This window comes from Brachyhypopomus gauderio, chromosome 5 (assembly GCF_052324685.1).
Source record: "Brachyhypopomus gauderio isolate BG-103 chromosome 5, BGAUD_0.2, whole genome shotgun sequence".
NCBI lineage: Eukaryota > Metazoa > Chordata > Actinopteri > Gymnotiformes > Hypopomidae > Brachyhypopomus > Brachyhypopomus gauderio.
The window spans coordinates 4,409,695-4,423,699 of NC_135215.1; the positions used below are offsets into that span (position 1 = coordinate 4,409,695).

At 40.1% G+C, this 14,005-nt stretch overlaps 2 long non-coding RNA genes across 2 annotated transcripts; both read right to left on the reverse strand.

Moving 5' to 3' along the window:
- Positions 1–416: 416 nt before the first annotated feature.
- LOC143514168 (uncharacterized) lies at positions 417–2,543 on the reverse strand. The gene is made up of 3 exons (XR_013130777.1): positions 1,366–2,543; positions 1,035–1,220; positions 417–531 (listed from the first exon to the last, which is right to left on the reverse strand). It is a non-coding gene; the product is annotated as an uncharacterized LOC143514168 (long non-coding RNA).
- An 8,427-nt stretch (positions 2,544–10,970) lies between these two features.
- LOC143513791 (uncharacterized) lies at positions 10,971–11,867 on the reverse strand. The gene is made up of 4 exons (XR_013130664.1): positions 11,708–11,867; positions 11,550–11,627; positions 11,280–11,376; positions 10,971–11,166 (listed from the first exon to the last, which is right to left on the reverse strand). It is a non-coding gene; the product is annotated as an uncharacterized LOC143513791 (long non-coding RNA).
- Between the last annotated feature and the right edge of the window lie 2,138 nt (positions 11,868–14,005).

Sequence of the window (14,005 nt, forward strand, 5' to 3'; positions counted from 1 at the left end):
GTAATTATCTTTTCTTTCGAGTACAAAATTAAGAACGATATATCCATCCATCCTGAGGGTTGATTTAAGGAACATTATTATGAACTCCTTAATGTTTGTACTCATACCTTTGTAAATTTTAAAAACCTTTTATGAATTCGGTCCCTGGTTTTTATTTATCTGTCTGTCTGTCTACAGATGTCAAAGCTGTCATTAGATGGGGGCAGTCAGGGCCTGGTGGTTAGGGAACTGGTGTGGCAGAGGAGAAAAAAAGGAATTGGGCACACTCGCATCAAGGAACTTGTAGTATATAAGTATGAAAATAAGACCATAGTATACCAAACATGACAAATATAGTACCATAAAAAACAAATCACAAATAGCTTTGTTTTATAATTGACATTTATCATCTTGGTTGGTGATCCTTAGTTTTGATGTGTATAGTCACAACAGGGCTGAATTATCTTATCCACAAAGGCTTCATGTTGGTATCAGTTTTTAAAAAATTATCATGTGTGCTTCTGCAGCCAAAGTGCCCCTTTCTGGATAGAACTGGACACCACTGAGTAAAATAACTGACTTTTTAAGAAATTTTAAGATGGCATATCTCAGAAATGATTTGCAATGCATATTACATGAAACAATTCAGTGTCACTCTTAAATCTTAAGACGCACATACATTTAATTAGAAATGCTTGCCTTCTAATATGAAAAGAAATTAGTGCCAAATTGAAAAGCAGTCATTGGAAAAATGTATTCAAAGTATAATATCCATAGTGCCGTATTGCTCTAAATCACAGGCATACTAATTAGTACCTGCACTCATCTGTTGTGTTTTCATCCCTCTTTCCATCCCATTCATTTTTCCACACCCACAAGCCATAGAGTTTCTGTATCTGAACAGCCACTAAACTTCATGTACACAGCTTTTCATTAGCACTTCTTAGCAATAGTGCCTAAATGGCTTATTAGCAACAGGCTCATCCTTAGGCTCAAAATTATCTTAGAAACTAAAACATACAAGTAATTTTCTAATTAAACAATGTTGTACTTACAGCATCTGCGATGAGAAATCCTCAGCTGTCCCACCCATGTGAAGCTGATGCAGAAAAGTCGATGAAAGACTGGCTTCGTCTGGCGCCTGACAGACTTCATCGCGGAAGACCACGCTGAATCAACGTGATCAAGTCGATTTAAGCCCTTCGTGTTCATACATGGACAGTTCCGTTTTTGTTACAGCACTGAGAAAATGATTTACAATATCATAGTTAAACAACTACAACACTTTTATTATTATATGGTGTTAAAGAAAGGAATACGGAAGGACAAGTGGTGGTAGATTTTGCTAAGAGGATAAAGATAAAGATGGCTGTAGTTAACACTTACTTTAAGAAAAAGGAAGAGCACAGGGTAACATATAAGAGTGGGGGAAGATGCACACAGGTCGACTATATCCTCTGTAGGAGACAAAACCTGAGAGAGGTTAGTGATTGCAAGGTGTTACCAGGGGAGAGTGTAGCTAAACAGCATAGGATGGTGATATGTAGGATGGTTTTAGAGGTGAAGAAGAGGAGAGTGAGAGCGCCACCTAAGATCAGGTGGTGGAAGTTAAAGGATGAGGACTGTTCGCAATTGTCATGGACAGACTGACACGCAATTCCCGAAAGATGATTATTTTGAATAATAATAATAATGTGATTTACATTTTATCATTTTTTAGTAATTGTTTGTTTATGCATGTGAATTGGTTCTAAAATACAACTTTTCAAAATAATATTTTATGTACACTTTAGAATTTGTTAAGTTTTTGTTTGTGCATGTGAATTAGTTAATACAACTTTTCAAAATTGTAAACTGGCTGTCTCTTTACATCTTTTAAACTGGTTGTCTCTTTAAATCTTTTAAAGGCAAAATCTGAATAACAGGAAATAGGAATTAAACTCCACAAACAACTATTTCGTTATCTAGCTAGTTGTCTACCTGGGATTATATGCAGGACAAGAATAAATAGGCTACTGCTGCTCGCGTGAAGATCTTTAAAAGAACAAAACATGCAAACTCTGCGAAAACGCTCGACGGAATAACGGACTCGCATGGCTTGATCTAAAAACGACGTTGGTAAGACGATGTATAGACGCTTTAACGATGAAGCTGTAAGCGTCGTATAAACATCGTAAATACAGCTTAAAAGCATCAGATGATGAACGTCGTTCGGAGATCAGATGGACGTCGTTTAAACATCAGGTAACGACGTCTATGCGACGTCGTGCCAGTGAGCAAACGACCGACCGCAGATGCTTTAACGACGTAACTGTGAACGTCGTATAAACGTCTTGCCGACGTATCTGTGCTGTCTGGGTGGTAGCTGTATTCTAGTGATGTGTCGGTCGCGGACGAACCGGTTCAAAGAGCCGGCTCTTTTAAGTGAACGACGAGAGCGGGTTCCCCTCTAAGACTGAGCCGGTTCCCCTCTACATTCAGCAGCAAAATTAATTTTTCCAATACTCACTTTATTGGAAGTGCATTTTTAACAGTAACAATGTATTGAAGCAGGTTCGGTAACCGAGGCAGAAACTGCTTAATCCAAAAATCCAGAGGAGGAAAACTTTATTGATAACGCAACCCTGGCGCACGCAGGCTCCGCCCCCCCAGTGTCACTTAAAGGGCCAGACTCCTTGAGTGGCCAAGTGTCCGTTAGTGAACTCGCCGTGAGCAGTAGTAGTCGCTACAGTATCTCCTGACATTACGTTTGTGTAGCTGCGCGGTATTATTAGTACATTTATTTGTAAACGTAATACAAGCGAACTGTTCAAGTCAGACAGCTATTTGTTGTGAAACGAAATACCATTACAATTTCAAGCATTTTAAAGTAGGCTACGTTAGTCAAAATTCCAGCACTTGCAACACAAAGCAACATTAAAGTTCGTCAGGTAAATGTTCCTTCCACTGTTTTGAGAGGTGTTTCTTTATACTACCACATATCGTTACGGGAGGACACTGCAAAGAATGTCTTGTAAAACGTGCTTGCGCTCTCACAGGGTCACGCGCAACGTGCGGAGTCGAGCGCTACGGTCAGACGCAAAAGTAGAATTGAGACAAGAAGAAAGCAAAATATATATATTTACTAGGGAAAATAAAAATAGTAACGCACAGTTACTTGGGTAAGTAACTTTAATCTGATTACTGCACTGGAAATAGTAGCCCAACCCCCCCCCCCCCCTCAACAAAGTACGTTCGCCACCCCCCCCCCTAATAAGGAGCCATTTGGGAGCCGAAAGAGCCGACTCTTTATGAGGAGCTGAGCCAAAAGAACCGGCTCCCTAAAAAGAGCCGAAATTCCCATCACTACTGTATTCGTCCAGTCAAGTTTAGCGTGCTGCAACCCGTTTGACGTCATCTACCCAGCAGGCATTGCGCGTCAGAAAACATGACTGCGCCCATATGTCAAATATTTCGAATTGATTTGTAAATAAATCTGCTGCTTTTGTCATTTTTTTACAACATGTCTTAATAATTTAGATTAATTACAGCATATTAAGGCTTACAAGTGTTACCAGCCGGGGTTCCCTTTAAACCAAAACACCAAATCAGCCAGACTGCTACAATAACCTGGTTGTTGGTTCATACACATGGTTCATACACCTTTTCCCTGGTCAAATTCAAGCACTTTCAATATTTTCCAGTACCTTCCAGCTTTAGTGAATTACAAATCAGTGATTCTTGAGACAAGGGACAAAACAAGTCTGCCAGATGAAACTCAGATTTGGGGTTACAAATATGCATAAAATTGTTTTTACATTCAACCAAAGGACAGACCAGGGCAATGTTGGCACAACTTATGATTTTATGTAGTTGTATAAATATTTTTTTCATTTTACAGTTTTTCTCAGTCGATTTGGATCATTTCTGAGATCAGAATTGAAATTCTCAAAACTGTTAATTCAATCTCCACATCTCCTTGTCACTTGTGCACATCGTAATTGCATTTCTCATTGTGTTTCACATTTTGCAAATGCTTTTGTACATTTTGCAAATGAACATGGACAATTTCCTGTTGTTTTTTACATTATCAATTTCTTATATCATGTTTATCAAAATGTGTTGTACGGAATGTTTGTTGAATTGTCTTACCCTCCAAAACATTTAGTCTTTAGGTCACCGCCTGGGTCATTGTATGCAAAAGTGCTGAACATGTCGTCATAATCTCTAAGTCATCATTTTACATTTAGTTATTTAGTTTATTTATTTGTTATATTTTGGTCATTTATCATAATTTGATTAAATTGTTTGCAGGTGAACATTCAGTTACAGTAAGAAAGGGAATTGGTGAAGGTTTAGATCAACCAATGGTTTCAACCACAGGTCAGAGGTGCATCTCACCCTGGTTTAGCATTTTCCTCTTGGGTTGATTACTGCCAGTTGGGTTGATTATAAACCAGTTTGTGATGACATGAGAATGACAGAACGCTACATTGTCCCATCACAAATGTCCTAGTGTTTCCTCCCACCTGTTGACCAGTTGTTGGTAGAGTTCATTCAAAAACGAAAGAAGGAGGTCACTGTTATAGGGACCAATCTGGCATTTGTGAAGGACCAAACCAGCACTTGAGATTGCAGAACAAATAGTTATATTTGCTCCTCTCTTGACCAGGTACATTACTGTACTTCATTTTATTTAATTGTGTAATTGATCTATATGTACAAAAAATATGTATTACAGTAATAGCTTTTCAGCTGCCTTTGTTTTTGGAGAACTTTGCATTTTATACAATATTTAAGGTTTTGAACCTTAGGTTTTCATTTTTGACATGCTGTGTGCAAGCATTTGTAAATAAGACAAAAATGATCCAGAATTTTGTTATTGGATATTGTGTGTATAGAAAATGTAAGCATTATAGAAACATGTAAAATGACTGGATTTTGTGCAAAAACAACATGAATTGTACTAATTGCATAGCCACTGAAGACTGATGTTGTGTTCACTGTGTTTAGAGTTTTGAAAATGTGACTACAGATTGGACAAACGCATGTTAGCAGTCATAAAAAACTGTAACAATATTAAAACATTTGTCAGTGCTCACTGATAAAGTAATGCATAACAAACCATATAGCTAAAAAAAAACAGCAAATGTTTTCTTCCCTTTGACAATAATGTATGTTGCACTGTTATGTTGCACTGCATTTACTTGACTTCTTGTTAATCACTGAGGACCAATCACTGGTTTTCCGTGTTTCCCTGCGTACACCAGCCTGTGGAGAATCTTCCTTTCCAGCGCCGTGGCCTCCTGTCCTTGACCCAGCCTCCAGAGGTCAGGGGAGCCTGGGGTGCTGATGTCTCAGTAACCCCCAATGCCCTGCCTGACAATTACAATTACCCACTATCAACTTTTATTGTGGACTTAAGATGTCCAGTGAAATGTACCTGACACTTGACAACAGGTTTTAGGTGTTTTCTTGTTTTAAAAAATTCCCCCAGAGTTTACTTTTTTAAAATCATTTTTTTAAATTGTTTGATGGTTTTAGAGTAGAGAGCAATATGACTCAGCTGACAAAGAGTTATCCCATCTATAAACACGTCACATGCAAAATTCAGAAAATGCTGTTGCTACCCCAAAACCGCTTCACCAGAATACAACCATGCTTCTGTTCATTCTTCACAGCAACCAAGAAGAAGATTTCTGCATGATATTTCTGCATGATATAACACAGTACACTGAGTGAAAACATTAGTGAAAGTGGTAAGCAATTCAGTAACAGTTTGTACAGCCACAGAATACATTAACAGACAAACAAGAATGTAGAACAGTTTAATTTGCTAGATTTCATGCAAGTTCGGACAGTGTCAGGTTACAGAAACATTTGCTGGATGTTAGGGTAATGTCATCAGGCAATAGTGATATTTGAAGCAAAACAGGAGACTAAAGCTGTTCTGAAACACCTGGCTGCAGTTTTGTGGCGTGAGGGCAGAGCTGAAAAACAGCAATGCAGTGGTTACAGCAGACAAGAACACAATCAGTTAGATACCAGAATAATGCCTTCCCTTTACTGTATGCATGTGGAAGCGTAATTCATCTGGAAGAGAACAGACCAGGAGCAGAGCAGGAGCTAGCTTAATCCACCTGCTGAGCAATGCAAGATACACTCATGTGTATTTTTGAAAATCCGGCAGCAGTTTTTTTTTTTTATGAGAAAGGATCCTTTTTTGCCAGTGATGCCTCATATACTAAAAGGGATTGTCTTCATTGGTTACTAAAGTGGATGTTCTTTGCGTGCCCATACACTCCAGTGACACTCTTGCATGCACCCACCAGGGTGTGCTGTTGGAACACAACGGTGGTTGGAGGCTGCCGGTATCCTCTCTCTATTAGACATCTGTCTCGTTAAACCTTCCAGACAGTGGGTTTTCTCTGCTGTTAAATATCATGCTCCATTCTTACTGTCATGTCATGTCCCTTGAAGTGTTGTTTTACCTTTTAAAACGTGTTATTGGCTTGTGTGCTTCACGAGTTCAAATCGTGTGTTTATACACGTGTGTTTATACACGTGTTGACACATTCGTTGTTTTCTTGCTGTCCTCTTTGTGACAATTTGTCATTCCCTATTTTTATCCTAAACACAACCTTTTCGAAGAGCCTAAATGGTTTTAACACACAGGAATTTACAAACGTCCCCAGAACTATTCACACTTGAAGTAACTCCCAGTCAGAGTTTCTAAGGTAAAACAGGACAGGCCTCCACAGTCTCCTCCATTTTACTCCAGTCTTGACATCGCAAGGGAAACTAAATCTGTCATCCACATTGACAGCAGTTGATATTTTGACTACTTAAAATGGAATCTATGAAAACTCTGTAAATACTGTAAAATGTCATGAAATCAGGGAGAGACAAACACAGATCATAGTTGAAATGTGTGGAAGAGTCCACCCAGCACTCTACAGTCATGGCCAAAAGTTTTGAGGCCTCAGGTTTTTATGGTGGCAATTTGTATTAACTCTAGATTGTGAAGAGTGATTAGATGAATTACAATTAATAGCAAAGTCATTCCCTGTCATGAAAATGACCGTATCACAAAAAATACTGCATTCCAGCCACAGCATTCAGCAGACTGGTTGCTTTTAAAGAGAGTAAGTTACAGGGTGATCTGTGTAAAGTTAGAGATAGATGGGGTGATGATGAATGTCATCAGTGCTTATGCTCCTCAGGTAGGTTGTGACTTGGAGGAGAAAGAGGAATTCTGGAGAGAGTTAGATGAAGTTGTTTTGAAGGTTCCTAAAGAAGAGAGAGTGGTTATTGGAGCAGATTTAATGGGCATGTTGGTGAAGGAAACAGTGGTGATGAGGAGGTGTTGGGTAAATATGGTGTTAATGAAAGGAATACAGAAGGACAAATGGTGGTAGATTTTGCTAAAAGGATAAAGATGGCTATAGTTAACACTTAATTTACGAAAAAGGAAGAGCACATGGGCACATGGGCAACACGGTGGCTTGGTGGTTAGCACGTTTGCCTCTCAGCACTGGGGTCTTGGGTTCAAGTCCCTATCTGAGTGGAGTTTCCATGTTCTCCCTGTGTTTGCGTGGGTTTCCTCTGGGATCTCCGGTTTCCTCCCACAGTCCAAAAACATGGAGGTTAGGTAAATTGGCAGTCAACAAAAAAAAAATTCTCCCTGAGTGTGTGTCTGTGTCTCTATGTTCAATAAAAAAAAAGTAGTGTCTGTGTCTGTGTGTGTGCTTGTATGCCCAGTGGTGGATGGTGCTCTGCCACTAGGGTCTGTCCTCTCTCCCCTTCCTGCACCCCATTCAGTCCCCCAGGGGACTGTGGCTTCTGGTGGAGAGTACGCTGTGCGCAATTGGCTGCCGCTTCTCGCCTGTGTGTGATTGGTTGTCTGTGACTTGTACCTGTGTTAAATTGTAAAGCGCCTTGGGAATTTGGAAAGGCGCTATATAAATCGAACATTCATTCATTCATTCATTCATTCATTCAGATCCTTTCCCTTTCTTAGTGTCCAACTTCTCATAGAGATTGCTACATAGATGTGGCTAGGAAGGTACTTGGTGTGACCTCAGGACAGAGGAAGATAGACAAGGCGTCGTGGTGGTGGAATGAGGAAGTTCAGGAAAGTTTGAGAGGAAAGCGGTTGGCTAAAAAGAATTGGGATTTTCAGTGAGATGAAGAAAGTAGACAGAGGTACAAGGAGATGTGTCGTAAGGCAAAGAGAGCAGTGGCAGAAGCTAAAGAGAAGGCATATAGCAATCTCTATGAGAGAAGCCACAGTCCCCTGGACACACACACACACACACACACACTCAGACACTACTTTTTATTGAACATAGAGACACAGACACACACTCAGGGAGAATTTGTTGACTGCCAATTTACCCAATTTAGGATCTGTACAGATTGGCCAGACAGAGAAACCGTGATGGGCAGAATGTGCAGCAGGTTAGGATGATAAAGGATAAAGGTGGTAATGTGTTGTCTGATGAGGAGAGTGTCTTGGTGGAAGGAGGTGGAAGGAGTATTTTGAGGAACTGTTGAATCAAGAGAATGAAAGAGAAAGAAGGTTAGAAGAGGTAGAGGTTGTGAATCAGGAAGTGCCCCAGGTGAGTAAGGAGGAAGTAAGGGCTGCAATTCAGAGAATGAAGTGTGGTAAGGTAGTTGGACCGGATGATATTCCAGTGGAGGCATGGAAATGTTTGGGAGAGACAGCAGTGGAGTTTTTGACTGTCCTCCTGACTGTGGCAACCTCTAAACGGGAATATCCCAAAGAAGAAGTCTTGTATTTTATAAGTGCATGAATAAGTGAGATCTGGACACAGAGAGCTTTAGCCGCTGCACCAGTTTCACGTGCGACAAGACCTGCATAGGACACCACCTCAGAATAGCAGTGCTCACTACCTGAGGGCAGGAGCAGCTATATAACCACTGACACAACAGTAGCCGTATCAGAATTCGTAGGAGGTAAAAGGAACTTTGCGTTATCATTTCGGAACGGTTTAAGCCTGGCTACAGAGTGCAACAAAAGTTACATAAGAACGTAGCTACATTTTGGTTGGCGTTAAGATTCTGGTAGGGGGAGTAGACATCCAGTTATAGGCCAGACAGTCTGTTTATTCAGCTCCAGTCCTTTGCCTGAAAAGACATTTATTTCTTATTTTTCTAGAGTGAACCCCACTGTGCTGGGTCACCCCCATGCCAATGCACATACCTTGTCAGGTCACCCCTTGTACTTCACCTACTGCCTAAAAGCAGAATGTCTGCTGTAAATGCAGCTGTGCTGTAAAGTCATTTAGGATGTGTGTGATGCTGTGAGAATCCCCAAAGCAAAAAGGAGTTCAGTTCTCAGAGGCCAAAATAGGAAAGGGTGTAATGCATTCTATAGACTTCTATAGGCTTTTATAGACTTCTATAGGACATGCAAGACTTAATTCTGAAAGGAGATGTCAACTCTGTTGAGTAAAATATTTATATTACAGACTTCCAGATAAAATAGGTGAGGTTTTTGTTGTTTTAATTTTGGAAGTTGTATTGTCCTTTTGGGGATGTGACATCCTACATTAAGGGTTATTAAAGTCTGCATAGATGCTGATGTTTTCTATGGGGCATTTTGGCAGAAGACTATAGGCCTTTTCTATATTCTATGTATAAATAACTTGATTATACTGAGTATCCTGATTAATGAAATGGTCTAAATGATGGAGATAAGTTAAGACTGAATGTTTGTGTTCATTTAATGGAAGCTTAAATGAGATTTTACACGTCACGTTTAGCAAAATTATAAATGCTCAGTCTCTTTGACAGCTAGTATCAGGCTAAGATAAACATCAAAACTCAAAAGGAATGAAGAAAAGGATGAAAATGTACAATTCTTCGATGGCTCTCCAAAGACGTATCCTACATGTTTTGCACTGCTAGAATACTGTTCCAACAACCGCTGGCCAAAAAATTGTTAAATTGTTGTTGTATGTTCATTCAATCCTAACATTTGGTTATAGACGGTGTCTTGAAACAAATCAAGAGTCTATGACTCTAAGCCTCTATCTTTCTCCAAATGACTGGGAAATGGATATACTAAGGTAACTAAAATATACTAGTTTTGTTAAGAAAGCAATTATAGACAGGGGTTTCAGGAGACCTGGAACCTTGCTGAATGGAGCATACAGTATCCACAACAGTGGCTCCAAAGAGATTGCCAAAACTGTGGTGTTTTCGTATGCACAGTAAGTAAACAAGTGTTGCTTTTTCTCCCCCTCTATACCTTAGAGTATTCTTTATTCCTCCATGTTTTCTGCATAGATGGCTGAAATGGAGGTGCGGGGATAAAACTTAGAGAAGGTATTGTAGTTGGGCCTATGGCTAATGCCCTCACAGGTAATCAGTAATCTTTAACCAAATACATTTACCATCCCAACCTCGTTACATTTTAATGGTTTAAACCTCACTCCGTTTTCATTAGCTGTGACATCCATCATATAGGTCCTAAAATAATATTTGGAGTGCTTTTAGAGCAAGACATGTAGTAGCCCAATTGTGTCCAAATACATTTTAGCATTGAAAATGCCCAAGTCTTTAAAAGCAGATGTCTTTTATACCAACTCCTCCAAACATGTTTTGGTACATAATACACACCTAAAAGGGTTAGAAATAGGCTACATTTGAACATAACATGTAAGAAGTCAGCACTTAGTGCAGATAAAAACTGCAAGAGAACATGGACCCTTATTACAAACCCTCTTCAATTTTTAAGTGTAGCAGATAACTTGAATCTGATAACCATGAATTGTTCTCCTGGTGCCAGTTATGGAACACAGAGGGCTCAAATTTACACTGCCATGTGAACCCTGACGGCTATGACCTACACACAATCTCAGGGTCTAAAAATGTACCACCTTGAATTCTACTCCAGAGCAGAATAAGGAAGTAGCTAGGGGCCATCTTACAGAACCATTAGTGGACTAGCTTTGTCTTTGAAAGAAGGCAAGTTGAGCAGCAAGTTCTCAAAAGCATTTATTCACAAACCACAGGCAGAGCAGATTTGAAGTTGCTGGAGCCTTTGATCATGCACAGGTCTGTATCCAAGTACACAGAAGGTTGTGGTCTGGAGTGCTGCAGGACGTTCAGGGCACAGCAAAGAATGCCAGAGGTCCCAACCCCATAGAGATGGTCCCACTACAGCTGCTTTATTAATGCCTGGGAGGAACACGGGGGAAGTCGGTGAAAAGGAAGTCAGCTAAACAAGGTGAAGGCCAGGAACCATGCAAGGTCTCCAAAATGGGGAAAGCACAACAGTAGTAAAACTTTACCTTCCAGGTCATTCTTTCACTGGCTCAGGATTTGGACCAATCCCCGACCCTTCCACAAGCAGCAGTTTCTTGAGCTGGCCTGGTTCACCACGAGCATCTATAAACAGAGATTGCACCCATAATGCAGATAGCTGTAAGGTTTAGGTCAAGCCACAAAAAACGCCACACTAACCAAATTAAACTAGCAGCCATGAATACAGTGCATCCAAGACCTGATAGTTGTGTCCCAGTAACTGTTGGGAGACAGCGCAATACAGACAACACTCAAACCTTTGTAGTCTCTGATCACTCGTGATAGCAGCAGGCCAGTTTCACGTCGTTGTTCTCGCTCTCCCGTCGAACCGAACGCTGCAACACGAGAGGACGACAAACTCAGAAACCCAATAACTGAACCAATACAAATACAACAACCACACAGATAAACTTACCGAGACTAACGACAGCGATCAGAGTCATAAAAATGAAGACTCGCTGAAGACCCATTACGACTACACACTAAAATATCAAACTCGTATTGAAACACATCTTTGCTGCTTGGATCGGACATTAAATAGCCGAGTACAAGTCGTGATCAGGTGTCCATCTCGCCTGGCCTTCATTAACAATTACCGTTTATTTATCTTTGGGAACTAAACAGTTAATCCGCGCAGTTTGTTATGAGCTCGTTTGAAGTGACGAATAAACGCGGTCTAACAAGAGGATGATGCGTAGATATTACATGGTTAATCGTTATAGGTCTAGTGATGGGAATTCTAAGCTTTCTATCCAATTGTACTGAAAATAGGTTCACTTCATGAAGCCTCATGAACCAGTGGACAATACCGCCATCTGGTGGACAGAGAAAGCAGCGTATTTTATTAATTCATTTTTAGCGTTTAATTAAAGACTTCTGAGATGGGATGTTGTAAGTAGGATATAAAATTCTTACAAATTCCCTAAATTCTGCGTCGTCAACAATACTAAAGGGCTGTGAGTCTTTCAAAATCATATTTAGCAATGCCTTGTCAATAATTTGTCTTGTTCCTAAGAATTAATGTGACTCATTTTGTATCTAATATACTATTCATAAAAATATATAACATTTCCTATGCACATGAATACCGATTGGAAAACGTACACATTTAAATGTATTAGTGTTAACAGCATTAACAAAAAATGTATAAATAAAGCTTGAATATGTAAATGTAAAACAATATAGGCTCTTCATACCTACATGACAATGTGGCTTTGAGGATGTATGGTTTCATGTTTTGCCCAAAAATGTCTGAGCACTGATGATGTATTGTTGTTGTAAGCCAACTGCTGTGAGCATACTAGACACTTCACCTGAACTAAAACAGTATTCCTGCAGTATTTTAAATGTTAAATAAATGTAGGGATTGTTACCGGTTAAATATACTAAAGCTTATTAAACAGTTCTCAACCTTATTAGATGGCATAAGCTCAGTGATCCCAAACTTCAGAACGTCCTCTTTTTCTGGCAGGTTCCATCTTTGCTATTAGATATGACAGTGCTTGTATGTGTATGTTTGTAGGCAGTGGCGGACTTAGCAATTTGGGGGCTCAAGGCGAATTTAGCTAGGGGGCCCATCAACATTAATATGCGAGAAATAAGTTAGCTAGACAAGGGGGCCCTACAGTGGGAGGGGCCCAAGGCAATTGCCTAGCAACGCCTCTATGCAAAGACCGCCTCTGTTTGTAGGTGTCTAGTCTATTTGTATTTCTCTCTCCCTCGCTCAACCATCGATGCACGAGCGAAGATTTGCTCCTTTTGAACCAGCCTCTGAAACAGTCAAGTGAACGTGAGCCAAAATGAAGCTTCGGACATCATAGTCACGTGATCACTTCAGAATGAATCAAGCTCCAACTCAGTGGTTTGAGGAATTATCGTTTTTTGAGACATGCTGTGACCCAGGGTTGCAACTACATACTTTCTGAGGTGTATGCAAACATACTAGACACCCCCCGCACTCCACTCCCCACCCCCGATCAACTCGGCAAATAATTTTCTGGCATCGATTTGGCGCCCCCTCTAGTGCAGCGCCCCTATGCGTTGCATACGCTGCATACCCCCTTTTTGCACCACTGCTGTGACCTCACTAATTATTAGTATGTGGTTAAAATAAAGTTCATGAATTTGGTACATACACTGAGGGCTCAACAAATTAACATTGCCATGTATCATGGTCAGTAGGGTTCATATCTAGAAATCACTTCAAAATCCTGCTTGGATTCTACACCAGAGCAGAATAAGGAAGTAGCTAGGGACCATCTTACAAAGCCATTAGTGGACTAGCTTTGTCTTTGAAAGAAGGCAAGTTGAGCAGCAAGTTCTCAACAGGCACCCTCGACAGGCCAAGTTGAGGCACTAAAGACCCACTAAAGGTTTAAAATAAATTGTACTGGCAAAATGATTTAGATCATAGAACTAAATCACATGCTGAGATCAGCTTTGTGTGAGTTTGCGTGGTATTTCTTGTGAGAAATAGTTTTCAGTAAGTTCCAAAATTTGGCCACTAGATGGAGCCCAAGTACTACCATACAGATATTATAGTGACAAAAAAGACATTTTAGTGAATTAAAAGGTTTATTTCTGGTCAGGCAGTGCACTTTTTGTTATGAGATGTCATTTCAAAGTTAATTATCTCATTGTTCTGAGTCATACTAAGTAGATAAGTTTAACATCTAGTTTACTGAGGGGAGGGACCATTACTGTCATCATAAAC